Below are 26,927 nucleotides of genomic sequence, written 5' to 3' on the forward strand. Positions count from 1 at the left end.
CACTCGGGCCCTTTTAATCGGTCCATTCAGGCCTCTCACGTTCCACGTGATCAGCCTCACTAGGGGGCTACCTGCCCCCCTCCCGTGTCGACTAGCCATCACCTTCTCTAGGCCAGTCCCATATCCCGCCTCCGCGCTCCCACTCGCTCCCCAGGCGTCGCATTCCATCCCTGTCCACCCACTCTTTAGCCATTTCCTTTTTGATTTCCGCAGCAGCAACCCAGTTGTCTCCCCCCCCCGCTAGATCCCTTTCTAGCGTGATTGCTCCCCCCATATTACTTCCGCAAGTCAGCTGACTTCAACTGACCCCGGCTACTTCTGCTCACTCCTTGACCCCCCCGTGTGGGGAACTCCCATCCGCCTTGCGCCTGTCTTCCTGCCATAATCTTTCTGGCGCGGGAACATCCCTTTATCTGACCCGCCTCTTGTGGCTCAGCTCCCTTTCCTCTCCCCCTCCCATTCCTCATTCTCCGCCTATGTCCCTTCTTTCCCCCCTCGCCGGCGCCCACATTTCCTAGTGTCTCCCCCCATCCCAATTTACTTCTCTATTTACATCAACCATAACAATAACATTCCCTACAGTATCAGTCCCTCAGTTCCGATCCAATTTCTCCTCTTTAATAAAGGTCCATGCTTCTTACGCCGTATCAAAATAATGGTGTCTCTCCTGGTACGTGACCCATAGTCGTGCCGGCTGCAGCATCCCGAACTTCACCTTTTTGTGTAACACCTCCTTGGCTCGGTTAAAACTCGCCCTCCTTCTCGCCACCTCCGCACTCCAATCCTGGTACACCCGTACCACTGCATTCTCCATCTGCTACTCCGCACCTTTTTAGCCCATCTCAGGACCTCTTCTCTATCTTTAAGGCGGTGAAATCGCACGATTGTCGCCCTGGGTGGTTCTCCCGCTTTTGGTCTTCTCGCCGGGATCCGATGTGCCCACTCCACCTCCAAGGGGCCCGCAGGGGCCTCAGCTCCCATCAATGAGCTTAGCATCGTACTTACATAAGCTCCACAGTCCGCTCCTTCCACTCCCTCAGGGAGACCCAGTATCCGAAGGTTCTTCCTTCGCGCTCTGTTTTCTCGGGCCTCAATCCTTTCAATACACTTTTTATGGAGTGCCTCGTGCGTCTGTGTTTTGACCGCCAGGCCCAGGATCTCGTCCTCATTATCCGTCACCTTCTGCTCCACCACGCGGAGCTCTGTCTCCTGGGTCCTTTGTGCCTCCTTGAGCCCCTCAATTGCCTATAGCATCGGGGTCAGCACCTCCCTCTTTAGTAGCTCCACACACCGTCTCAGAAATTCGTCTTGCTCGGGCCCCCATGTCGCCTGGGCTTTCTCCGCCGCCATCTTGTGCCTTCTCCCTTTCTGTCCCTTTCGTCGACGATTCCTCGCGCTGCAGCCGCCGCCGCCGATATTTTCCTCTTTCGTTGGGGGGGGGGGGGGGGGGGGACTCCCTATTCACTCACCCCACACCGGGTTGCGTCGCCCAAAAATTTCCCGTTGGGGCTCTTAAAAGAGACCGAAGGTCCGTTGGAGCTGGAGCCGCCGAAACGTGCGGCTAGCAGGGCATCGCCGCAACCGGAAGTCACCAGTTTCGTTTTTAATGTCTGATTAGCCCTTTCTACCATTCCCGCTGCTTGGGGTCGGTATGCGCAATGTAATTGTTGTTTTATTCCCAGCTGAGTACAAAATTCCTTATTGATCTGTCCCACAAAATGAGGTCCATTATCAGAACCTAATCGATATGGAATCCCAAATCTAGGAACAATTTCTCGCATCAAAACTTTTACTACAGTGGAAGCTTTGTTATCTACAGTGGGGGTAGCTTCTATCCATTTACTAAATACATCAACAATAACTAATACATGTTTATAACATTGACATCTTTCCAGCTCAATATAGTCCATTTGGAGGGTTTCAAAAGGACCCTCCGGTAGCGGGGTTTTACCCATTTCACAGGGTATTGCTTTTCTAGGATTATCCTGCTGACATAATAGGCAACGACTGCTAATGTTTTGTGCTATGTCCTGCAGTCTTGGATGCCACCAAGTCTTGAGCAATACATCACCTGTAGCTCGCGCACCACAATGAGTTCCAAAGTGAACACATTCGGTGACCCAGGCTGCTAATGCATCGGGCATATAAGTTTGCCCTGCTGGGGTGACCCACAATTTGTTTACAGGATCATAACAACATCCCAATTCTTCCCATAATCTTTTTACACAGGCAGGAGCGTCCTCCTGGAACTGAATGACGTCAGTGATGGTCGGCATTGGCTTTTCAGAGGGAGACTGACCCTTGGAGCTTTTAGTCTGGCTCATCATTTTTGGTATCACCATGTCTTTTAAGCGAGAAGCCTCTTTGGCTTGGTGGTCCACCTGCCGATTACCCGCGTCCACCGGGGTTTTGCCTGTTGTATGGGCAGCGCACTTTATTACGGCTATTGGTTTAGGGAGCATTAAAGCCTGTAGTAATTGTGTAACTAACTGTTTGTGGGATATCTGAGTGCCTGTGGATGTAAGAAATCCCCTGTTCTTCCATAATTGACCGAAGTCGTGTGCGACTCCAAATGCGTGCTGGAGTCTGTGTAAATGTTTATTTTCTTATTCTCTCCTAACACGCACGCTTGGATAAGTGCAAATAGCTCGGCTTGTTGGGCAGAGAACGGCGTTTCAAATGCTGCTGCTTCCAGAGTTTCGCCCTGCTAATTAACTATAGCGTACCCTGATAATCTATCCCCCCTGTCGCCGACGGAAGCACTGCCGTCGGTGAAAACAGTTAAGTCTGTATCGGGCAGGGGAGTATCAGTGAGATCATCTCGCACGGAGGCGTCCTCTCTGAGGAGCGTCAGGCAATTGTGGCCAGGGTGTGAGAATTCTGAAGGTGGCTCGGAGAGAAAATTCGCCGGATTGATAGTGGTGCAGTGGGGAAATTGGAGCTTGGGATTATTCAGGAGATAAATCTCGTATTTGTTCTGCCGAGCCATGGTTAAATGTTGGGTTTGTAGCTGGCCGAGCAGGGCCGTGACAGAGTGAGAACTTTAAACCACAATATCCTGCTGGAGGGTAAGGTTAGCCGCCGACTGGAGGCTGGTGTAAATAGAAGCAAGGCTCTGAGTGCAGGCGGGGTGGCGGTGGTGGAGGAGCAGTCGGCTGCCCCCGATATTGCCAATTTTCAGGGTCATCGTCATCGTCTCCCTCGGTCAAGGCAAGGCTGCCCATTCGACCGCACGGTCCTGATTTAGGGGTCGGGGGCTCGAGAGACTTGGGTCTCTTCTGGTGGGCACATTCCTTTTTCAAAACCCCCGCAGTTTTAACAATTCCCCCTTCCGTTAATTCAGTGCCCAACTTTAAGGCATTATCCTGCCAGCTAGCCAATAGAGATGCATCTTTAAATTTTTGACAGTACTCCTGCCATAACTCAATCAATTTCTTAGCCGTGGAGCTACGGTTATGTTGCTAGATAATTTGTTGTGCCTCTACAACCGTAGGCAAATCCTTCGGGCCCCCAGGGGCCATTTTCCCGTTCCCAAATTCTTATGCAACTCCCCCGACAACTGCCGCAGCTGCTTAGAATGTTCCGGATACTGTTCGCAAAGAGTCTGAAGCGCGCTTCCACTATCAGAGGTGCTATCCAGAGTATTACCCATTGTCTCCTATCCTGGGATGATCCTTGTGGTTACCTACTTAATTTTGATGGCGATCCTAAATCGCTCATTCAATCAAGAATTTAAACAGGGTTATCCTGCCCCGTTACCCAAACAGGAGGCTTAGGCAATTATTCGAGTGTTCCGACAGGGTACGCGACGGTGGAACCCTGTTTATTGTGGAGTTTAAGGCGTCATCCGCACCTCATGGGAAGTACTATATTTTGGATGGAGGTATTGGGCTCCGCTGTAGCCAATAGTCAACCCAAAGTGTCGAACAAGTCAAGACACTGGTTGAGACAATCACTTGTTTTATGGGCAACCTTTTATCGCGAAGGTATCAAGCAACCAGAAGGATCATCATCAGCCAAGCACCTTTCTTCAGCCGAGGGCCTCTAACCCTCGCGCACTGGCCTTTAACCCTAATTCAAAGAGGACTCTAACCCCTTACGGGCCTCTAACCCTGTCTCGGGCCTCTAACCCTGACTGCAATGGTTTCGCCGGACTGACCTGGATCTCGTAAGAGTCTCTTCAGAAACAGACGGTAGGACTAGGTCGCGCTCGGTACAGCGGAGGAGGAAACCAAAGTGGTAACAAGGGTACTCACATTTGGGGGCCCGATCCCTCCTTCGCCTCCGGACACGATCAGTCAGTTACACTGTCTGCTCCTGGCGAGGCTTCTTGAGATCCCACCGCTGCCACTAAATGAGAATGTGTTTCCCTTCAGTCCGGATGAAATGATCAATCGAACACCAAGTCACTTCAACATAGGTTTATTCACGGCCGGGGCTGCACCATTGTATCTCGGGGAGGTGCAGCAGCAAGCCAAAGTTAATACATCCGACAGTAGCTGATATACAATATATGACACTGTTTCTTTTATGAGGATGGCCCCCTTAGAGGAGGCCTAAATTACGGCATTCTGTTGCTCTCAGCTTAGTTATGGTTATCTTTAGAATTAGGAACCATTCCCAAGGCTGTATCTTGTTACTGCAAACTGTCTAGTGCAAAAGCAGAAGCGATTACAAAGCCTTGACATTCCAGTTTACACAAAGCTCTATTTGACATTCCATTTTCCCATCGAGCTCTATTCTATCTTGAGCCAAACTCTCACAGGCAAGTATGTCACTTTTGTACCAACTTTTGGCAGTTGCCCTTTCGGAAAAATGGCCTGTTTTAATTCACCAGAAGAGTTGTGTTCCTCCACAGAAACCCTGTCTGTATCAGTTAATTGGTCCTCATAGTTCTGTAACACATGCGTACCAGATGACTCTGGTTCCTCGTCATGTCTGTCTGCTCTGTCTAAATTTGAAAATTCGTAATCTGTACCCATTATCCTTGATGAATGAACCCTAACAGTTTGATTACCATGTTGCAAAATAATTGTTTTGCCATCTATGCTTATGATCTTCCCTGGGCCTTTCCATTCATTAGAATTGTCTCTCTTATAGTATACCATGTCTCCTTGCTGAAAAACGGCATCTGATGGCCGTACGTTATGTCTTAAAGCTCTGCGAATTCTTTCAGAGACTTCTGCTTCCAAAAAAGCTTTTCTACTGCTATGTAATGCATTTAAATGTACAGCAAAACCAGAGATCATTGTAGGCCCCTCCCAAGCTGGATGCTGGTCATCCAAAATGGACGGAATTTTAGGCTTTCTACCAAACACTAATTGATAAGGACTATAGTCCCCAACCATCTGCAATGAATTCTTTGCATGTACTGCCCATGTTAAAGCTGAATTTAGCCTGCAATTTGGTCGATTTGCCAAAATTTTCCGAAGCATGTCATCGATGACACCATTACTAAATGGGTTTTCTGCAGCCGTATTCATAACTCTGATATTCATGTTTTCACACATATCCCTAAACTCATCATTAGCAAATTCTCCGCCATTGTCCGTAATGAATTTTGCCGGTGGACCCATTCCTGTCCCTATCCATTTTTCCACAATTTGATCCAGAATTACTTTCTTTTCTTTACTTCGTACAATCGTTGATTGACTAAATCTGGTTGCTAAATCTACAAAATGCAAAATAAATATATTATTTGCTTTATCCCAGATCTTAAGGTCCATGGCCACAATGTCGTTAAAATCCCTGGCCAAAGGTAGGATTACTATCGGTCGTGCGGGTGTCCTTCTGTACTTCCTACAAACTTCACAGCGGTCACTTACCTGTTCTATCAGTTTAGTATAGTTGTCATCCCTTACCCCTGCATCCTTTAATAAAATTTTCAGCCTCCGAGGAGACGGATGTGCAAATTGCCTATGCAGTTTTAATACCACAAGCTTTTTATCAGCTAAAGTCCCATTTTCAACTGCCATTAACACATCCTTAACCACTCTACTTGAAAAATTATTTGTCAGTAATGGAATACAATAGTGTCCCAACTGTGTAAATTGTAAGTCTACAGTCTTTCCAAAAACTGTTGCCTTATCCTGTTCCATATCCAGTTTCATGTGTGCTTTCTTCATCGATGGTCTGCTCAGAAGCAAAGGTATCTCACTTGATACAATATCCGTGCTAATGAAATGATTTGCTCCGGCAATATTGTAAGGGATCACCACTCTTTTCAGCGACTTCGGAGTATTATCATCCCCAAACCTGAAACTTGTGGAATTTTCAAATTCCTTAACCTTCTTACGATTTTCAGCATTCAAAGAGTCCAGGTAACATTTTAACCAGTCAATTCTACACACAGTAGATGTGCAGCCACTGTCCAATACAGCACAATTGAAGGATTCTGCAACCAACACCCTCATTACCGGCGTAAAACTGCTTGTCAATAGGACAATGTCTTCTTTCTGGTCACTATCTTTTTCCTCTTCTGACTCTTCCGTGTCATGTGTCGCTTCAAACACTCTATCATAACGAGTTGGACAGTTGAAAGCATAATGGTATTGAGAGTCACATCGAAAACATCGATTTATCATGCCCCGTGCATTTCTGGGGTTCATCTTCCTATTGTAGGTTCTAACTGGGTTTCTGTCTTCATAATTTCCTTGTCTCGGTCTCCTTCTATAGTCTTGAGCCCTGTTCGTAGCCATACAATTTCACCATCCTGTTACTAGTGTATCTTCCATATTCTGCCTTATTGCAGGCTGACCTATTTGGGTCATCAGAGCCAACGGAATCGAATGTTTCCCCATGTAAAGCTTTTGTCATCTGTTCGAATAAGGTATCCTTATCAGTAAACTGAACTCCTGTCAAAACCAGGAGCCTATCCATGTTGCTCACTCTAGCACAGTCAAGTAATTTAAAGGCCAACACAGACTGTGGAAATTCCAGGTTGTGTTTCTGCAGCCTTTTATATAGTCTGCCAAATTCCATTTTATAGTCTTCCATGGAGATATCCTCCATTTTCCGGAACTTATCAAAATCCGACCATGCTTCATACGCACTTAACAAGTCATCTTTCTTATAAATCTTATCCATATAATGTAATAAAGTCTCCAGACCTTCTTCTGAGTCTAACTCTTCCAATTCCAGCTCAGAAAGCACTTTGTTTTGGATTTTACTGCCATATGGTAGAGAAAGAGCCAATGCCATACCTTGTTTTCTCTTTCCCAAAGCAGTTACTTTCGTCCACATAACTACTGCACTTCTCCATTGGTCGTACGATTCCCTTTCAGAAAATAAGGGAGGATAGTCATGTCGAGCCATCTTTATCCTGGGTTCAGCCATGTATCTTTTTTTTCTCCTTCTCACTCACTCCTTGGTTTGATCAGGAAAAGTTGTATCTTCCAATCCTTCACATTTGCACAGCAACCATCCTCTGCTACCATTGTTAGACGTTTTAGTTTCTGTGAAATGAAGAGTCTAAAGTTCTTGTTCCTTTTCACCAAACACCATTTATTTCACTTCCACAGCCTCTGCACAAAACTCTTAACAACACACCACCTGACAGAGGCCACCTGAAGCCCCTTTACATATCAGTGTCAATTAATGGATACTTAACATAAATGAGACAACTAATTGCAATGACTCTTAACACATTACTTAACACAACATGGCATAACGACACAGCGGACCGGCGCGGAAGAAGGTAGCCACACCCCCCCCCCTCCCCGGATCGCCCGCGCCCGCTGATCGGTAGTCCTGATCGTGGGTATGGCCATCGTGGAGGCCCCTCCCAGACTCTGATCCCCCTGCCCCCCGACTGGGATGGCCAGCGTGGCCGCGGGTCCGAGCTCCCGCCGGGTGGAACCAGGTTGGAACCATGCTGGCGGAACTCGGCGGGAACACGGCCGGTCGATCGCGGTGAATCACTGTGGGGGCCATTTTGAATGGCCCCCGACCTGCGCCCCGTCGACTGTGCGGCTGACGCCTATTCTCCGGTCGCCAGAGAATCGAGTCCCGGCGTCGGAGCGGCTTAGCGGGAATTTCCGGTGTCACCGCCGATTCTCCAACCCGGAGCAAGCTCGGAGAATCCCGGCCTCGACCTCTATCCCTAGAAGGACAATGGCAGCAGATTCATGGGAACACCAGCTCCTTAATGTTCCCTTCCAAGCAACACGCCATCCTGTCTTGGAACTATGTTGCTGTTCCTGCACCATCAAAATCATGGAATTCCCCTTTTAATGCACTCTGGATATTCCTACAACATATGGGCTGCAGCAGTTCAAGAAAGCAGCTCACCATCATCTCCTCAATGCCAATTCAGGACAGGGGATAAATGCTGGTCTAGCCAATGACATAAACGTATAATTTGTTTTAAAAAATCACCAATACTTAAAATGATTGTAGGGGACAAGCTACTGTTGTTTGTCAGTTCCTTAGTTTTAATGCAAATTTATACTGACACAACAATGACTAAACAAGGGCACATGTTTCTATTTTAACTTGTACAATTTTATGCTATGGTAGGCAGGTGCAAAGTATGGCAGCTCTGTTGTTGCAGGCCGAGTATTTGTGTCTGCTCTTATTTAATTAACTTGCGTTCTCATGTCAGTTTGTAGAGGTGCTGAGCATGATCCATCAGGTTTCCAGCTAGAGGGGGGAAGAAGGAATAGGAAATCAAGACAGTTTAATTTTACAAAAACAAAAACTCCAATGTTGAAAATCCGAAATATAAAGAGAAAATTATGGAAATACTCAGCAAATCAGGCGGTATCAGTTAAGACAGAAACAGAGTAAATATTATTTCTCTATCAATGCTGAATATTTCCAGCATTTTTTCCTGGTTAATTTTTGATCATTTAAATATGGATTGGAGGTAACGTTGTGACTTGAGTAGATAATTGTTTGGGAGGTAGGCAAAGAGAAATGGTTAATTCTCTGATTGATTAGAGGGTGTGCCAATTGGTGTTTCCCAATTCTCTATACTGGGGCCTCAGCTTTTTATCATATGTGTTATGATTTGTATGAAGGAACCATTTGCAGCCATGTTTGCAGGTGACACTATGTTAGGAGGCACAGCAAGTTGTGTGGATGGTAGCACAGAAATGGGCATGGGCAGACTAAATGAGTGGGCAAAGCTTTGGCAGACAATTCAATGTGGAAAACTGAGCCAATTGAACTGGATCTAAAAAGGTTAACTGGAATATATTTTCTATGGTGAGGGATTGAGAGCTGTGGAGCTGTGGAAGAACAATGGAATTCAGGGGATTGTGTACATAAATCACTACAATCTAATACAAAGGTTTAAAGGCTTATCAGCAAGGCAACTTAAATGTTGACACTTATCTCAAGGAAGTTATACTTCAGTACTGTAGAACCTGTAATCCGTTTTGGGCAGAACTGAGCAAGGCCTTAAGGTTGAAAGTGCAAATTCACCAGAATAAACATACAAATTAGGAGCAGGAACATGCCATTTGACCCGGTGAGCCTGCTCTGCCATTTGTCAGTTTGTGACTGATCTGGTTGTGGCATCAACTCCTACTTTCCTCTCTATCCCTGCACCCTTGTCAATCAATAATTTATTTAACTCCACTTAAAATAATCACTAGCTTTCGGAGCGCAGATGAGCTGTGCTCTGAAAGCTAGTGATTCCAAACAAACCTGTTGGACTTTCACCTGATGTTGGAAGGCTTCTGACTGTGCCCACCCCAGTCCAACACCAGCATCTCCACATCTTAAAATAATTGTTATTCCACTGCTCTCTGGGAAAAATAATTCCACAGACGAGCGACTCCCTCTTCTCATATATCTTGTCATCTCTGTCTTAAATAGAAAACTCCTCATTTTTAATCTGTGTCTCATAGTTCTAGTCACTCTCATAAGGGGAAACATCATCTCTGCATCCACATGCTCTCTCTTTTGTCCCCACAAAATCATATATGTTTCACTGAGATTACCCCTCATTCTTCTCAACTCCCTCAGATTCAGGCCCAACCTTGCCTTGTAAGATAACCCTTCCTTTCCCACCACAAATACCGTAGGATGATTTCTGTTGAGGACAATATGTCTTGGCTTGCTTAGCTTGGGTTTTTAAGTTTGGGGGTATTCTAATTTACGTCTTTAATCTGATAACATAATTTGAGAGGCTAGTTACAGAGAAACTATTACGTCTGGGGGAATTCAGAGCAAAGTTTTGTCCTGCCTGTCTTTTGACCAACCACATGCCACGGACAGCATCTTAAATATTAACCCAGCAGCTGATGACCTCAGAAGAAAATACATAAATTGCATGGCGATATCTTTAAATTGTCTGAGTGCAGTCTCTGGAAAGACTATTGAGCCCAGTCTGAAACCATGCAAGTCATCAGTCTACAGGATCTGTATATAATTGATCTCCTATTGCACTCTTTTTTTAACAAACAATTTTATCGAGGTATTTTTTGGTCCTATTGCACTCTTAAACTATTTAAATTTTCTTCCAACTTGTGACTTACTTTGTGTGTGTGTTTGTGCAAACTCTTGAATGCATGTGAGAGAGCTGGACTGTCTTCATTTTATTTAAATTGGGTTTTGGTGGTTAGCACTGTTGTTTCACAGTGCCAGGGTCTCAGGTTCATTCCGGCTTGGGTCACTGTCTGTGCGGAGTCTGCATTTTCTCGCGTCTGCGTGGGTTTCCTCTGGGTGCTCCGGTTCCCTGTCACAAGTCCCGAAAGATGTACTGTTAGGTGAATTGGACATTCTGAATTCTCCCTCAGTGTGCCCGAACAGGCGCCATAGTGTGGCAACTAGTGGCTTTTCACATTAACTTTATTGCAGCGTTAATGTAAAATCGACTTGTGACAATAATAAAGATTATTATTATTAAATATTATTTTCTCTGAGGACCCGGGTTCAATTCCGACCCCAGATCACTGTCCGTTTGGAGTTTGCACTTTCTCCCCGTGGCTGCGTGGGTCTCACCCCCACAACCCAAAGATGTGCAGGGTAGGTGGATTGGCCACGCTAAATTGCCCCTTAATTGGAAAAAAAAGAATTGGCTACTTTAAATTAAAAAATAATACTATTTTCTTTTAAAAACATACAAGAAACGTGTATTTTACAGTCGCACCACCAACAGTTAAACACTCACTAAATTGGCAAACAGATTCTTCAATGCCGTCAGCCGAGGGATGGGAAGGGAGTTGAAAAACCTATTTTAAAAAGGCAAACTAGTACGGTGATTTAATATGCTGGATATAACATTATGATTGAGACTTGAGCGGATGCCAGGTACCTGTCTGGAATGATACTTTCATATATGAACAAAAAACTGCTTTGAAAGAGAAAAATGCATAGAAACTGGCAAAAAAACTATTGCGGAAGTATTTTTTGTAGATAACTTTCTTATAGGAGATGGAAGATTTGGGAGTGTTTAGAAACTGACTTTGAGCATATCATTTTCAGATGAGTAATGTCCTCGTAGCTGATGTCATGGCAGTCTGGGAGACAGCCCAGCGACTGTGTGAGTGCATTTGACAGACGCCATTAGAATTTTAGCTGCATGAGTAAGTGGAGGATAGGTGCAGGCGGTGTGGGGGTAACCCGGCGAACTACGTACACATGTTCTGGCCATTTCCGAAGTTGAGGGGACTCTGGAAGGGATTTGCGGACGTCATGTCAGAGGTCCTGGAAGGGAGGGTGACTCCGAGTCCAGAAATGGCAATATTTGGGGTATCGGAGGATCCAGGGAACAGGGTGGGGGGAGAGAAGCCGATGTTTTGGCCTTTGCCTCCCCGGTGGCCTGGAGACGGACTTTGCTGGGATGGAGGGACTCAGAGCCTCCAAAGCCAGGAGTGTGGGTTTGTGACATGGCAGGGTTTCTCAGGCTGGTAAAGATAAATTTTGCCTTGAGTGGTTCAAATCAGGGGTTTGCTCAGAGGTGGCAGCTGTTCATCGACATCTTTAAGGAAAACTGAACGTAAACAGAAAGTTGTGGGGGGGGGGGGGGAGAAAAATGAGAGGCATGGCAGTGTAAAATAATAGACAAGGAATCTAATAGAAGGGTAGTTAGGAGCTCGGGCAGGGGGGGGGGGGGGGCTGGTAGTTGGTTATGTTATTATAATATTGCAGAGTGTGTCGGCCGCTAGATTGTTTAGAATGTTAATCTGTTTCACTGTGAAAATTACAAATGCTTCAGTAAATTGTTTTCCCCCAAAAATAATTTTAGCTGCACACTCATCAGCATTATTACATTGATTTTAACTATACTCTTGGGAGGGTTGGTGGAGAAATGTAAGCAGTAAGGAATAGAAAAATCAGGTACAAGATACATGACTACCCCAGATTAGGTTTGATAGGGCTGACGCAGAGAATATGTTCCCAAGTGTGGTAGTGTTAGGAATAGGGGCCATAATTGTGTGATTATTACTGATGAATCCAACAGGAAATATGGGGGAAATTTATTTAACCAGAAAGTAGTGAGAATGCAATTCGTCATTGCAGAGAGTAGTTGAGGCAAACAATGTACATCGATGCATTGAAGGGGATGCTTGATCAGCATGAGGGAGAAAGGAATTAAAACGGTGTATTTATCAGGTGAGGTGAAGGCTTGTATGAAGCATGAGGACTGAGATGGAATTGCTGGGCCAAATGGCCTGTTTTGCTGGTATATACTTTGTACTAGAATGAGAGATTCATTAGCCGGGGGAAGGAACTTGTGGATTATTGTAGGAATTACTTCTTTACTGGTAGATCCTTGCAAGTATAATTTTATACTAGCTATTGCCAGAACATGGTGAGCTGATCTTTTTGATTACCCTTTCTACACACTATGCAGAAATTATCTGCCTTTCATTTAGCATCTCATTCCCCCTAACATTGTTGCAGCAAGAACTTTTTATTCAACATATTGCGTGATGAATGGAGGATTTTAGGAATATTGGCTTCTAAATATTGGGATAATTTAAGAATTAAAAGCCAGGGGTTGTAGCGTGTTTGACTGCAGTGATCATATTTTTTTTAAAGGATTTTGTTTTGTAAAGGCTTTGAGAACTTCTAGAAAACAACAGGTGAAATTGACTGGACCAATGTGGTTTGACTGGGGAAGTCCCTGCGGAGTAAATGTGCTTTTGCAGCCTACAGAGATTATTTGTTTGTCAGCTCGCGGGGGGGGGGGGGGGGGGCGGTGTTATTGCTGGGTGGAGTCCTGGAATACAGGGCGGCAGCTCAGTTTTGGAGAAGCTTTGGGAGAGAGAAGAGGTGAATATTGATCTGCCTGAAACTGAGTCCACAATTCTCTCACAGGAGGGTAGTTGTAAAAAAGAAATAATCCGTAAAGCAGAGCAGTCTTGTCCGGGGGCAAGAAACAAGCTGAACCACGCCAGGTGAACCAGCATTTTGAAGTTATTAAGCCAGAGTCTGAAGGGGTTCTGGCAGGAGCCAACTCTGTTTTATAAAGCAATTATTGCCCTATGCCCTGCTAAATTTAAGGTGGATTGAGAGCAATATGTTTCCTTTCTTGTTGTTTAATGGGAAACTGAGTAGTAGTATTAAGGAGTAATTGTAAGCTGTTTTTTGGGGTGTGAAGTTAAAAAGTTTAATATTGTATTCATAAGAGAGTTTTGTTTTAAATGCACCAAAACCCTGGGCGGGATTCTCCGAGCATCCACTCCGAAATCGCGATTGGCGCGGGGGCAGTGAATGAGCGTCATACCGGAAATCCGGTCCGACGCCGCTCTTGCGATTCTCCGGTCCCCGCAGTGCGGGTCGGGGGCCATTGACAGAGGCCACTGCGGCGATTCTCCGACGTAAACTGACAGAGTTCAGCTTGGCGTGGTTCTAACCACGTTTTGCTTGTCTGGAACGGCCAGTGGCGGCTGCGGACAGAGTCCGCGGCCGCCCTGGTGGGGGGGCGGGGGGGATCCTTCACTGGGGGGATGGGGGGAGGGCTTATCTAGCAATCGGGGGCCACTGATCCGCGGGGGCGGGGGTGATATCTTTTTGGTGCCGGTTTGCGGTGTGGATCTGCCATGTCGTGTGGGGCGGCCGATGCCGGCCACAGCCGTGCACATGCGTTGTCCCCCGACCGGAAGTGCAGGGCCCCGTATCCGCAGCCGGAGCTGCGAGGACTACTCTGTGGCCCTGTTAGCCCCCTTCAGGTCAGAGAATCTACGCTGGCGTGGGGACAGAGCCCCATTATTGGAGAATCCCACCTCCCATTTCTTCATGCAATCTCTCCTGAAACGATTGATTTTTTCCATGCAGTTTTACAAATGAATTAAAATATTGGGGTCTTGGTCCAGTATCCTAGCCACTGTTGGGGCCTGGTCTGGAATTGTAATAATTGCAACTGTAAAAGTCTGTGTTATCATTTTTAAAAATACATTTAGAGTACCCAATTCATTTTTTCCAATTAAGGGGCAATTTAGCATGGCCAATCCACCTACCCTGCACATCTTTGGGTTGTGGGGGTGAAACACACACAAACACGGGGAGAATGTGCAAACTCCAATCGGACAGTGACCCAGAGCCGGGACCGAACCCTGGACCCCGGTGCCGTGGGGCAGCAGGGCTAACCCACTGTGCCACCGTGCTGCCCTAAGTCTGTGCTATCATGGGGGAACCATTTTATTTATACAATATTTTTGTGAATTCCATATCACTCACGCACAGCGATTATAACTTTTTGGAATTGCAGCTTTCTGTAGAAAATCCAAATAACAGCTGCTTGATGCATCTTCTTTTGTTGATTGTTCTTAACGTGGTAAGTGGAACAGATTCAGAATCCTGATACTATCAGAGTTCTTCAATTCACTTTCTCCTATTGTCATATTGCAGGATTGTTGAATCTCTTGTTGCAAAGAATAGTGTTCTTACCACTAAGGTATCAGAACATACATAGAAACGTACATAGAAAATAGAATCTGGAGTAGCCCATTTGACCCTTCGAGTCTGCTCCTTCATTCATTGTGATCATGGCTGATTATTAAATTCAAAACCCTGATCCTGCCTTCCGCCCCATATCCCTTGATCCCTTTAGTTCCAACAGCTGTATCTAATTCCTTCTTGAAATCACACACTTTGGCTTCAACTACTTTCTGTGGTCGTGAATTCCACAGATTCACCACTCTCTGGGTGAAGAAATGACTCCTCATCTCAGTCCTAAAAGGTTTAACCCTTATCTTCAAGGTAGTTCTGGACTCCCCCACCATCGGGAACATTCTTTCTGAATCTACCCTGCCTAATCCTGTTCGAATTTTATGAGTTTCTCTGAGATCCCGTCTCGCTCTTCAAAACTTCAATGAATTTATAATCCTAACTGACTTCGTCTCTCCTCACATGGCAGTACTGCCATCCCAGAATTCAACCTGGTAAACCTGCGCTGTACTCCCAGAATGTTCCCAATTCCTCACTTTTTTGTAATTTATATTTTTTAATTCAATAACTGTTGCAATGTTGCTGTGATTATACACTATTCCCTTCATAAAGAAAAAGTGTTTTGTTAACTTTTATTTCGGAAGGGTGAAAAATCTGGAGAAATGTTGCGGTTTTGCCATGAACTGAGGTTCATGGCAAAACCTGTTTGTATATTAATGATAAAATGTTTGCCATTTTCCTGGAGATGGTGCTCTCCTAACTACTGCAAGTCAAATAAAGGATGTGTTTTTATGTACTAGCAAATGAAACTTCCAACATATAATAATCTGGTCAAGAGCTAACCTACAATACTGCCTTTATGTTGGAAAAGCAGTGATGTAATGTGTCATTTATTATTCAATTCTCCAGTGGGTCACACTGTTCCTGAGCAAATAGTTAGTCACTGCATGTTGCTAAGAAACCATCATAGTAGCATCTTTGATTTTTGTTGTAATATCAGAACAGTTAACAATTAACACCTATGTGAAAAATGTTCATATTTAATCCTGAGAAGACTATTGTTTAATTGTCATATTTTACCAAATTTGAAGGATCTGAAAAAAACCCAGCATAGATGTGGTCACACTCATCGATAGGATAGCTCAATCTGTTTGGGCTTTTGTAATGAAAAGAAAGTGGCGATTGTGTAATGATTTCTCAACTTTTGTTTCACTGATGAAAATGCCAGGATAACTTCATGAGCCATCCATGCACGAAGGACTCGTGATCTCAATCTGAAATAAAAGTTGGGATTCCATGACCCTTCACCTTAAAGTTGGCGATCACTGCAGCTTACTAAACTGGAGCAGTTTTGTCAGTTGTTGCCTATGCTGTGGAACTCGGTGATAGTTTTTAAACTGTGAATGTGGCATGAAGTGTTTCATGGTGATTTCTGGTGGACAAAATCTAGAAAGACGTCTGCTCATTGTCTTAATTCACAATTTGCTGATCAAAACACACTGAATAATAAGCTATTTATACACCCTTGAGTCAACAAATCAAGCAAACATTTTGCTCCCATATTTTGTAGGCAAGCCTAGCTCATAACTATTGTGATTATGGTAGCTTTTTAAAAAAATATTCATTCTGATTATTATGGATTTGGGTCGTTCTAAAATAAAAATCTCAGTTGGTAGTCAGTTCATGTTTTGTGTATTGTAAGTGCACGATCCTCCGGCCTTGTTACACTCGCTCTGAAGCGTAATGAGGCCAGTGAATAGCAGGAGAGGCCAAATACGGGAACCGCGCCAGGCGCCAAACATTTGCGATGCAACCGGCCTGCTCCCGTAGGCGAATTCTCAATCTCGCCGTAACCAATTATCATCACTTAAGCCCCATTTTGATACAATTATCGAGAGCCACCTGTCCTCCAACGGCTTCCTGTCATTCACCGGCCTCCCCAGGAAGTGCTCACGTTTGGTGCGGATTAGTACTCCTATTGACAAATGTGAACCTGGAGGAAGGGCTTCTGTGGGGAGCTGAGGAGGGGAGTAACAATCTTTGCTCACAGGCAAAGAGAACGGCAACGCTGGGCTTGCCAGCCCAGTGCTTGGTGGGGAGTGGAGCACCCTCTGCAGGGATGGGCTGTCATGGGAGGCTGGGGGGTGTAAGGCGTGAGGCAGTGTGGGGGGGGGGGCAATCGTTCGCGGCACCACCATCCCAACCCTTGGATCCCAACCCAATTCTGAGGGCAACACCTGTCCCTGCCCGCCTGCCCCAGCGATCACCCATAATCCCCACCGACTGCTGAGGCCTCTGGCTGCATGGCTGAAGGCTGTCGCGAATAGGGAATTGTCAATAGTCGTTAAGTATGCACTTGACCCATGGGGTGGGTTCCCGTGGATAGGCGGGCTATGTAGCATGTGGGAGTCATTGACTAGCATTCCGATCACACTTTGATGCCTGGACACTGTGTGGGAGCCAACACCACACACGCAGCAGCCAACATCCGAACACGAAGGGGGGGGGGGGGGGGGGGGGGGGGTGGTACATAGCTCCCGGGACATGGCCACGGCCGGAGGGTGGGTGGATGCCACGGGGAGAGGGCTGCTTGGAGAGTCTAGGGGTCAGCCCGCATTGCGGAAGACAGTGACTGAAGCATCATGATGATTGAGCAAAGGTTGTTTAATGTGCTGTACAATACCCTATAGCGCTCCCCCCCCCCCCCCCCCCCCCACCCTCCGGTCCCAACACCACCCCATTACCCTCCGTGATGCTCAACGTGCCTGGACATGTCAAGGTGTGATCGGAATGCTAGGCAATGACTCCCACATGCTACATGGCCCGCCTTACCACACCGTATCTCGCCGATTATGGGAGAGCTTTTCCTGAAGGGACACAGAGAGGGCATCGTTAGTCACACATGTGGTTCACAGTTGTGAGGGTGTGAAGGGAGGGTTGAAGTTGTGGGTGGAGGAAGTGCTGAAGAGGGAGAGCGATGGAGGGAGGGTCAGAGTCGCCTGGGGAGATACTCCCTTTGAAGGGTGGGGTGGGACGTTGGTGTCTACTCACTCTCTTCTGACACTGGAGGCCGCTCCTCCTGGCCACACTGCCCGAGCTGCCTTCTGGCTCACCCTCCGGGACCCTCGGGGAACAAAACAAAACCTCCACCGCATCCAGGAGCCTACCCAGGTCAGCATCCCTGAATCTTGGGGCTGGTCTCCTCGGCGCCATTGTTGCAAGCTGGATGGGGTTAGTTGAGAGCATGTGCAGCTTAAGTGCTGCTCAACATTGTTAGCGGGAGGCTGGCGAGCCCGGTCCCGGCGAATCAGCTGGCGAGCCGGCATTCGGTGCGTGAAGTGGACCAATTAATGTTGAATACTTTTGCCGACCTCGCTGGGCCAAGCGCCGGGAAACCCGCGGCAATTCCCGCTTGCTACAGCACTTAGAAATTTTTCCAGAGAATCGCGCTCTAAGAGTTTTAACTCAGTGGATTTTTGATCCTTTTGGAACCTCAAGATCTTGAGCTTGTTTCACCATTCGATTCAATCACGGTAATCTATACCTCAACTCTATTTTCATGCCTTTGTTCCATACCTTCTAATATCCTTACCAAACAAAATATTTCCCAGTTTTAATTTTTTCATTTAACCGAGTCTCGGAAGCTTTTTGAGGAGGCGTGTTCAAGATTTCTAACATCTTTGAGTGATGAAGTGCTTCCTGACATTATACCTGAAAGATCTAATTTCAGGGTTCCTCGCATCCTTTTTGGACTCCCTCACGAGGAAATAGTTTCTATCTGGCGTATCAATTCCTTGAATCATTTTAAAAAATGAATTAGATCACTCCTTATTCTTCAATACTTGAGTAAAGCCTACCGTGTGCATCTTGTCCTCAAAACTTAACCCTTTGTAGGCAGTTGTAGATGGGAATAGATATTTTGTGGGATGAAATACATGGGTGTGTTACGCAGATTTTCTTAAAAAAAAATTTTTTTTTTAAAATTCTCCTTTTTCACATTTTCTCCCACATTTACATCCATCAACAATAAGCAATAATCAGCAAGATATGTCAGTCCCCATAATAACAACAATCCCATCTACCCACCAACCCCCAAACCTCAACCCGCATGTTTACATAAACAAATGACAAAAAGGAATTGGATTAGCCGTAGTCACCCTTAATCTTACCCCCCCCTCCCGGTCTCCAGCTCCTCCCGTCCACTGCCTCGTGTAAAACTCCTCCTCCCAACCTCGGTTCCTTCCCCCCAACTTTCCACCCCGGCTAGACCACTCGGACCCTGTTCTGCCAGGCTCTGATGGCCGCAGCCCCTCCCACCACCTCACTCCCATTCACTGGCCGGCTTAAACCGGCCAGCGTGGAGGCCCCCGCCCGGGTCCCTTTCCCACTTGCCCGGCCCTAGGAAAGCCCAAAGATCCCCTTTTAGCACACAAACCCCGCATATCCACCTACACCCCAAAGAACCCTCATTTCGAGTGAAAATCCCGTCCCGTCCCTTCCCTTGTCCAAATATATACCACATTGGCTCCTTTAGTCTCTACACCTGCGCGCAGTGATACAAAAAGAAGAAAATACAGTCATGAGGTTACATCGGCACATGGCCATTCCTCAATTTGTCAGTTCTGCCACAGTCCTTCTGCTTTCGCAAACTCCTCCGCTGCTTCCGCCGTTCCAAATTAAAAGTCCCAGAGCTTGTAAGTCACCCTCAGCTTCGCTGGATATACTATGCCACACCGCATCGAGTGCCCTCTTCACCCGGTTGAAGGCAGCCCGCCTCTTTGCCAGCTCCACTGTAAAGTCCTGGTATACATGTATACCAGCTCCAGCCCACTGCACCACCCGCTTCTGCTTGGCCCAGCTCAGGACCTTCTCCTTCACACTGTACCTACGGAAGCACAGAGTCACTGCCCTTGGCGGCTCACTCGCCTTTGGTACAGGCCTCTACGACCGATGAGCCCGATCCAGTTCATATCGGGAGGGATCCCCCCCTCCCCCAATAGTTTTGCCAACATCGCGGCAAAATACTCAGTCGGCTTCGGTCCTTCAACTCCTTCGGGCAGCCCCACAATCCTCAAATTCTGTCGCCTGGATCTGTTTTCCAGGTTTCCATTTTTCCTCGCAGATCCTTGTTAGTATCCATCACCTTCCGCATCTCTTTCCCCATCGAGGCAAGTTGATCACCGTGCTGCAATAACGTCTCCTCCACTTCCTTCAGCGCCTCCCCTTGCTCTCGCACCTCCGCCACTGCGCTCGCCACCTCCGTCCTTACCGGGGAAATCACCTCCTCCAACAGCACACTCAAAACCTCCCTCATCTCCTTCCTCACCATCTCCATGCATTTCGCAATCTGCGCCAACTGCTTTTCAAATTCCGCAGCCATCACCTTAGTTATTTCTTCAGCCGTAAGCAGTGAAGCCTTCCCTGGTGCTCCAGCCTCCATTTTCCTTGGTGACCCCGCGGTGACCTTTCCACTCCCCGACGGACCTTCAGCTGTTTTTTTTCCGGCCGTTTTCTTGCTCACCCTCGACATTTTTCTTTGTTCTTTTTTTCCTCCTGTGTCTTCACTGTGCCTCCTCCGTGCCTTCTCCCTGCCTCTGCCGCCTCCGTGGACCCTGGGACCGGGCTTAAAGCCCCAAAAATGCCGTTGCCGAACGGGACCCCTCCATTGTGCGGCCGCCTCCCGCCCGCCATCACCGGAAGTCTGTTTCGCAGATTGTCATGTGTTTCAAACTTCAGTTGTAAGGAGCAGAGTTGTGATGTATTTCTTCAGAACCCATATATAACTAAATTAACTGTTGGAAAAATAGAAAAGCTACTAAAAGCTAAAGAAATATAGTTCATTGAAAAACTAAGTACTCTAATTCTGAAGTAACGTGCTGTCATGATTCCTTTTCAAGGAAACCGAAAACGAGGTTGTTACGACCTCCGAGATTGCTAACTTTTAAAATTACTCAGTGACCGATGCATGACAAGAATTTGTGCTTTAAGACTTTCACTGTGACAAGTAAAGTAAGATCAATATTGTTTTAACATTACATGGTAGGCAACAAATACATTGAACTACAGGAAAGATGTCCTCTTCTCCCCGCCCCCCATTAACCAAATACCACAACTGAAGTATTCATGCCATGTTTATGTCGTTTTAAAAACCCAATCGCTCAATCACTTGAATTGACCTCCAGCAGCAAGGCACTTTTTGACAACTCCTTGGTCTTTAAATATCCACTGGTCACATCTCTTCAAACAGGGAATCTGTCCTCGAGCATTCTACTTGGTGGTTAACACAAAAACAGTCTCTTCCTCTGTTTGGCACAGCAGCTGCTGGTTTCAGTCTCTCTCTCCCGTGTTCTTATCTGACTGAGAAATGTGTCTGTATCCAGTAAGATCAGCAGTCCTTCTTTTGTGTCAAGGTGTGAAAACTGGCACTTGAGTTTCTTAGGAGTTTCAACTTGGCCCTCTGTCCCCATGGCAACGAAGAACAAACGGACCTCTCTCTGGGCTGATTTCAGCATTTTTACCATGACTATAAGATAGAGGAGCAGAATTAGGCCATTCGGCCTATCAAGTCTACTCTGCCATTTGATCATGGCTGATATGTTTCTCATCCCCATTCTCCTGCCTTCTTCCCAAACCCTGAAACCCATATTGATCAAGAATCTATCTATCTCCCATCTGCCATTCTAGGACATTCTTCAGGAAGGCAGACAGCATTGTCAGAGACCCCTCGCACCCAGGCTTTGCCCCCTTCCAGACCCTTCCATCAGGCAGAAGATACAGAAGTCCGAAGACCCGTACATCCAGACTTAGGAACAGCTTCTTCCCCACAGTTCCCAGACTCAACGACTCTCCCTCAGATTGATCTGTTCCCAAAAAGACACGATTCACAATGCTCTATGCTGCTCTTGCTTATGTTGTATTTGCTTTGATATTTTGTCTTTGTTCCATACTGTAACTAATTACTTATTTGACGATGTATTGTGTACTTTTTCGCATTCACTGTAACCAACTACTATTTTTGTCTACTGTACCTTTCCTTGGCTGCAGAAAAATACCTTTCACTGTAATTCGGTACATGGGACAATAAATAAATCAAATGAAAAATCAAATCCTTTAAATTCATGAGATAGTTTAAAAAATAACCATCTAGTCTCACATTTGTAACAGCAGAGTGAAGTAAATTTAAAGTGAAATGATAAAGAAAATCAAAAAGATGTTGAGTGTCAAGGGACCACACTAAACTTTATTAGATCACAGAACTCCTAAAATGCAGAAGACTGCGTTGAAAATCATTCTGCAGTATTACTATTGAAACTGGTCCGAGCAGCAATTTCACAAACTAAATATCAGTGAAGCAGAGTTCATAGAACTCCTACATTGCAGAAGGAGGCCATTCCGCCCATTGCATCTGCACCGCGTAGCCTCTGAAAGAGCACCCTACCTAGGCCCACTCTATCCCTGCAACCCCATAACCCCACCTAGCCTGCACATCTTTGGACACCAAGGGGCAATTTAAAATTGCCAATTCAACAAACTTGCACATCTTTTGGACACTAAGGGGCAATTTAGCATGGTCAATCCACCTAACCTGTACATTTTTGGACTGAGGGAGGAAGCAGGAGCACCCGGATGGAATCCACGCTGGCAGAGGGAGAAAGTACAAACTCCATACAGACAGTGACACAAGGTTGGAATTGAACCCGGTTCTCTGGCGCTGTGAGGCAGCAGTGCTAACCACTGTGCCACAATGCAGAGTTTTTTTTTATGTTGTTGTCGTTGATAGCTTCTTAATAGACCACATCCTTTCTGGGCAGCTGTTTGCTTCACATCAAGCTGGTGGTTTTCCTTTATTTTCTATGGTAAAATAAACTGCAGAAAGTAGGCTTCATATCTTGCCTGCTTTTTTAAAGGTTGTGAATGGAGACTTTTCAAATTGCTTACGTTTACTTAAAGTTTAAAAAAACATTTACAGTTCTGACTGTGGCATGTGATAGTTCTGAGAAATATACTTTTTCCAGTAGAGATACACAAATGAAATGACCTTCCAGATTGTTAGTGAGGGATTTCAAGTACAGGGGCAGGCAGAAGTAAGTCATTTGTTAAGGCTGTTCTTTATAGATAATATTCAGCATTCTAAGCATGCAGCTTTTCTTGTTTTTGCAATATAATGGGTTTACAGATAACCTCTGATCAGAATTACTCAGGATCAGTTTGTATCATTGGAGCTGAACTGTTATTTTGTTATGTGCCACTTGTAGAAAGCACCATGTGCTTGCATCACAAAGACTAAGTTTAGATACAAAAATTTACACCTCAAAACACTTCCCCCTTCTGATTTATGGTATGGTTGGAAAAAAAAAGTTAGTCTGATGAGTAAGTTCCTGGTTTTACATAGTATGAAATCTAAAGAGAGTATCCAGTTTTGTTTCTAACGTAGTTACTTTTCTTATCATGTAATTGGAATGGTGTGAAATTTAAAAACTTTTTTTAAAAAAAGTAACTGAAAAGGGTTTGGTGCTACAAAGTTTAGAGTACCCAATTATTTTTTTCCAATTAAGGGTCAATTTAGTGTGGCCAATCCACCTACCCTGCACATCTTTGGGTTGTGGGGGCGAAACCCACGCAAACACAGGGAGAATGTGCTCACTCCACACGGACAGTGACCCAGGGCCGGGATCGAACCTGGGACCTCGGTGCCGTGAGGCAGCAGTGCTCACCACTGCGCTACCGTGCTTTCATTGTGCTAGAAAGTTGATAAAGACCATAGTAGTTGTGTGAAGCTGCAGAACTCTGCGATAGTTCACTCCTTCAGTAATAGTGCCTGAACCAACTGAATTTTGAGGGATTTGTTCTATTATTATAACTGTTGTGTCTGGCTTGAATTGTCTGCTGTATCAGCAATTTAAAGGCAATCTCAGAAATTGCAAATATTTTTTGATGCACTGGTGGAGGAGGCAGAGCCAGACTCCCTGTTCTGAGGATGGTTCCAGCTGCCTCTCACCCTCTCCAATATTATGTTTTTCCTTATCCAGGAAGGATGCTGTAAATCCCTGAAAATCATGTCTGATATTTTTTGTTTACACAGAAATGTCATACATCATAGATCATAGAATTTACAATGCAGAAGGAGGCCATTTGGCTCATCGAGTCAGCACCAGCTCTTGGAAAGAGCACCCTACTTGAGCCCACGCCTCCACCCTATCCCTGTAACCCAGTAACCCCACCTAATCTTTTTGGACACTAAGGGCAATTTAGCAATCCACCAATCCACCTAACCTGCACATCTTTGGACTGTGGGAGGAAACCAGACACCTGGAGGAAACCCACACAGACACGGGGAGAACGCACAGACACCATACAGACAGTGACCCAGGCTGGGAATCTGGAGCTGTGGAGCAACTGTGCTAACCACTGTGCCAAGTGCTGCCCAGCTTATTTCCTGACACCACACAGGAAGAGGAGTTTTTGGCCAACCCCTAGTATAGGATGCTTGCTACCTTTAGTTCTCCTTTGCTCAAACAAGTAAGGAAGGTGTGTATAGTACTTCTGTTAGAAGTGTTGATTTTCATAAATATTACACTTGATGCAAGAGGTTTGGTGGTGCCTGGTAAATGGGTGTTTACTGTAGGAAAACATTACTGAAGTTGAAAATCTTTTTAATGGAGAATGTATCCTCCTCCACAATTGAGACTCAGGCAAAATGAATATGCAGTGCAGTTTTGTGTAGGTTTGAAGATAAACCCATTCAGAATGTTTCCTTCACCAATGTAGTGAAGCACAATTATATTCCTCTTTTCGAATGCTTCAGTCTGCCATTTTGGACTAGATTATCTAGCATTTTGCCTGAGAGTACAGGGAAAACACATTACAATACCTCCCTTCAAGAAGTTAGGTAAATTGTGTTTGTAATGCTAAATGGTTTTTATTTATTCTTCTTTGTGCACTTGTTTAGAATTCAGACCTGAATTGTTTCTAATTTTGGAACTTAATTTGTGGGTCATGTGAATTCAATCTCTGATTGGATCATGTCAGGTTTTTTGTTGTGGCTGATGCATTTATTGTATAAATACTGAATGGTTTCAGATTGTCACAGTTACTACATTGCAGTGTTAATGTAAGCCTAATTGTGACAATAAAGATTATTATTAAATCCTTACAAGGCTGCTGTTTGAATTTGCACATGGGTAAGTTTTTAAAAACTGCCTGGAACTATTATCAGAACCCTATTTTGTTTGTTGTTCATCACTACCCGCTCCCATTAAGTAATAGGATAGGGCTTTGGCTCAGTACAGTAAGAGGTCAGTTTCCCTAGAGAAATAGTAAATAATCGTTTTCATTTTCTGTCCCAAGGTCATGCTGTGGACCACACTGCATCAACTATTTCCCATGATCTAGGGTTAACATGTTCTTCTTCCATCAGATTTCCCTTCTCAATCCTGGCATAGGATAGTTGACATGTACCCTTTCCTTGTTCCACTGATACAAATATGTTTTTTCTTTGTGTGGTCTAACAGTTTTGCATTCCGTCTTGATCTCACTGTCTTCTGTAGTTTTGACTACTCTCTCTATTTCATTCATATAAATCTCCTTCCACTCACAGCAGCCAAATAACTCTGTATCATTGAAGCAGACATTTTGAGGGGTTTTTTCTTTTTCGATTGCTGATAAATATTTCCTCTGATTTAGTGGAAGTTTGAGCACTCTGCTGCAATTTGAAAACAATAATTTGTACTAGATAGTGCCTTTAACATAGGAATACACCCAAGAGACTTGCTGACTACAGGCACTGCAGAGGCACAATGGAGGAAGGCACAGGGTGTACAGTACGAATATGGGGAGAAGGCGAGCAGGTTGCTGGCACACCAATTGAGGAAAAGGGGAGCAGCGAGGGAAATAGGGGGAGTGAGGGATGAGGAAGGAGAGATGGAGCGGGGAGCGGAGAGAGTGAATGGAGTGTTCAAGACATTTTATAAAAAATTATATGAAGCTCAACCCCCGGATGGGAGGGAGAGAATGATGGGCTTCTTGGATCGGCTGGAATTTCCCAAGGTGGAAGAGCAGGAAAGGGTGGGACTGGGAGCACAGATCGAGGTAGAAGAAGTGGTGAAAGGAATTAGGAGCATGCAGGCGGGAAAGGCCCCGGGACCGAATGGATTCCCAGTCGAATTCTATAGAAAATATGTGGACTTGCTCGCCCCGGTACTGACGAGGACCTTTAATGAGGCAAAGGAAAGGGGACAACTGCCCCCGACTATGTCTGAAGCAACGATATCGCTTCTCTTAAAGAAAGAAAAGGACCTGCTACAATGCGGGTCCTATAGACCTATTTCCCTCCTAAATGTAGATGCCAAGGTCCTGGCCAAGGTAATGGCAATGAGAATAGAGGAATGTGTCCCGAGGGTGGTCCACGAGGACCAAACTGGGTTTGTGAAGGGGAGACAGCTGAACACGAATATACGGAGGTTGTTAGGGGTAATGATGATGGCCCCACCAGAGGGAGAAACGGAGATAGTAGTGGCGATGGATGCCGAGAAAGCATTTGATAGAGTGGAGTGGGATTATTTGTGGGAGGTGTTGAGGAGATTTGGTTTTGGAGAGGGGTATGTTAGATGGGTGCAGCTGTTGTATAGGGCCCCAGTGGCGAGCGTGGTCACGAATGGACGGGGATCTGCATATTTTCGGCTCCATAGAGGGACAAGGCAGGGATGCCCTCTGTCCCCATTATTGTTTGCACTGGCGATTGAGCCCCTGGCGATAGCGTTGAGGGGTTCCAAGAAGTGGAGGGGAGTACTTAGGGGAGGAGAAGAGCACCGGGTATCTTTGTATGCGGACGATTTGCTACTGTACGTGGCGGACCCGGCGGAGGGGATGCCAGAAATAATGCGGATACTTGGGGAGTTTGGGGATTTTTCAGGGTATAAATTGAACATGGGGAAAAGTGAGTTGTTTGTGGTGCATCCAGGGGAGCAGAGTAGAGAAATAGAGGACCTACCGTTGAGGAAGGTAACAAGGGACTTTCGTTACCTGGGGATCCAGATAGCTAAGAATTGGGGCACATTGCATAGGTTAAATTTAACGCGGTTGGT

The 26,927-nt window shown here is 45.6% G+C and overlaps 1 protein-coding gene and 1 long non-coding RNA gene across 8 annotated transcripts in view; one reads left to right on the plus strand and one right to left on the minus strand.

Moving 5' to 3' along the window:
- Nucleotides 1–26,927, plus strand: part of gramd1ba (GRAM domain containing 1Ba) — a 1,045,225-nt gene that overhangs the window by 318,541 nt on the left and 699,757 nt on the right. The gene's annotated exons all lie outside the window — the stretch shown is intronic.
- Nucleotides 8,410–26,927, minus strand: part of LOC140398246 (uncharacterized) — a 34,473-nt gene continuing 15,955 nt past the window's right edge. The window contains exon 2 of the long non-coding RNA XR_011937446.1: nucleotides 8,410–8,640. This is a non-coding gene — a long non-coding RNA (uncharacterized lncRNA). The remainder of the gene's footprint in view (nucleotides 8,641–26,927) is intronic.

This window comes from Scyliorhinus torazame, chromosome 21 (genome assembly GCF_047496885.1).
Source record: "Scyliorhinus torazame isolate Kashiwa2021f chromosome 21, sScyTor2.1, whole genome shotgun sequence".
Taxonomy (NCBI): domain Eukaryota; kingdom Metazoa; phylum Chordata; class Chondrichthyes; order Carcharhiniformes; family Scyliorhinidae; genus Scyliorhinus; species Scyliorhinus torazame.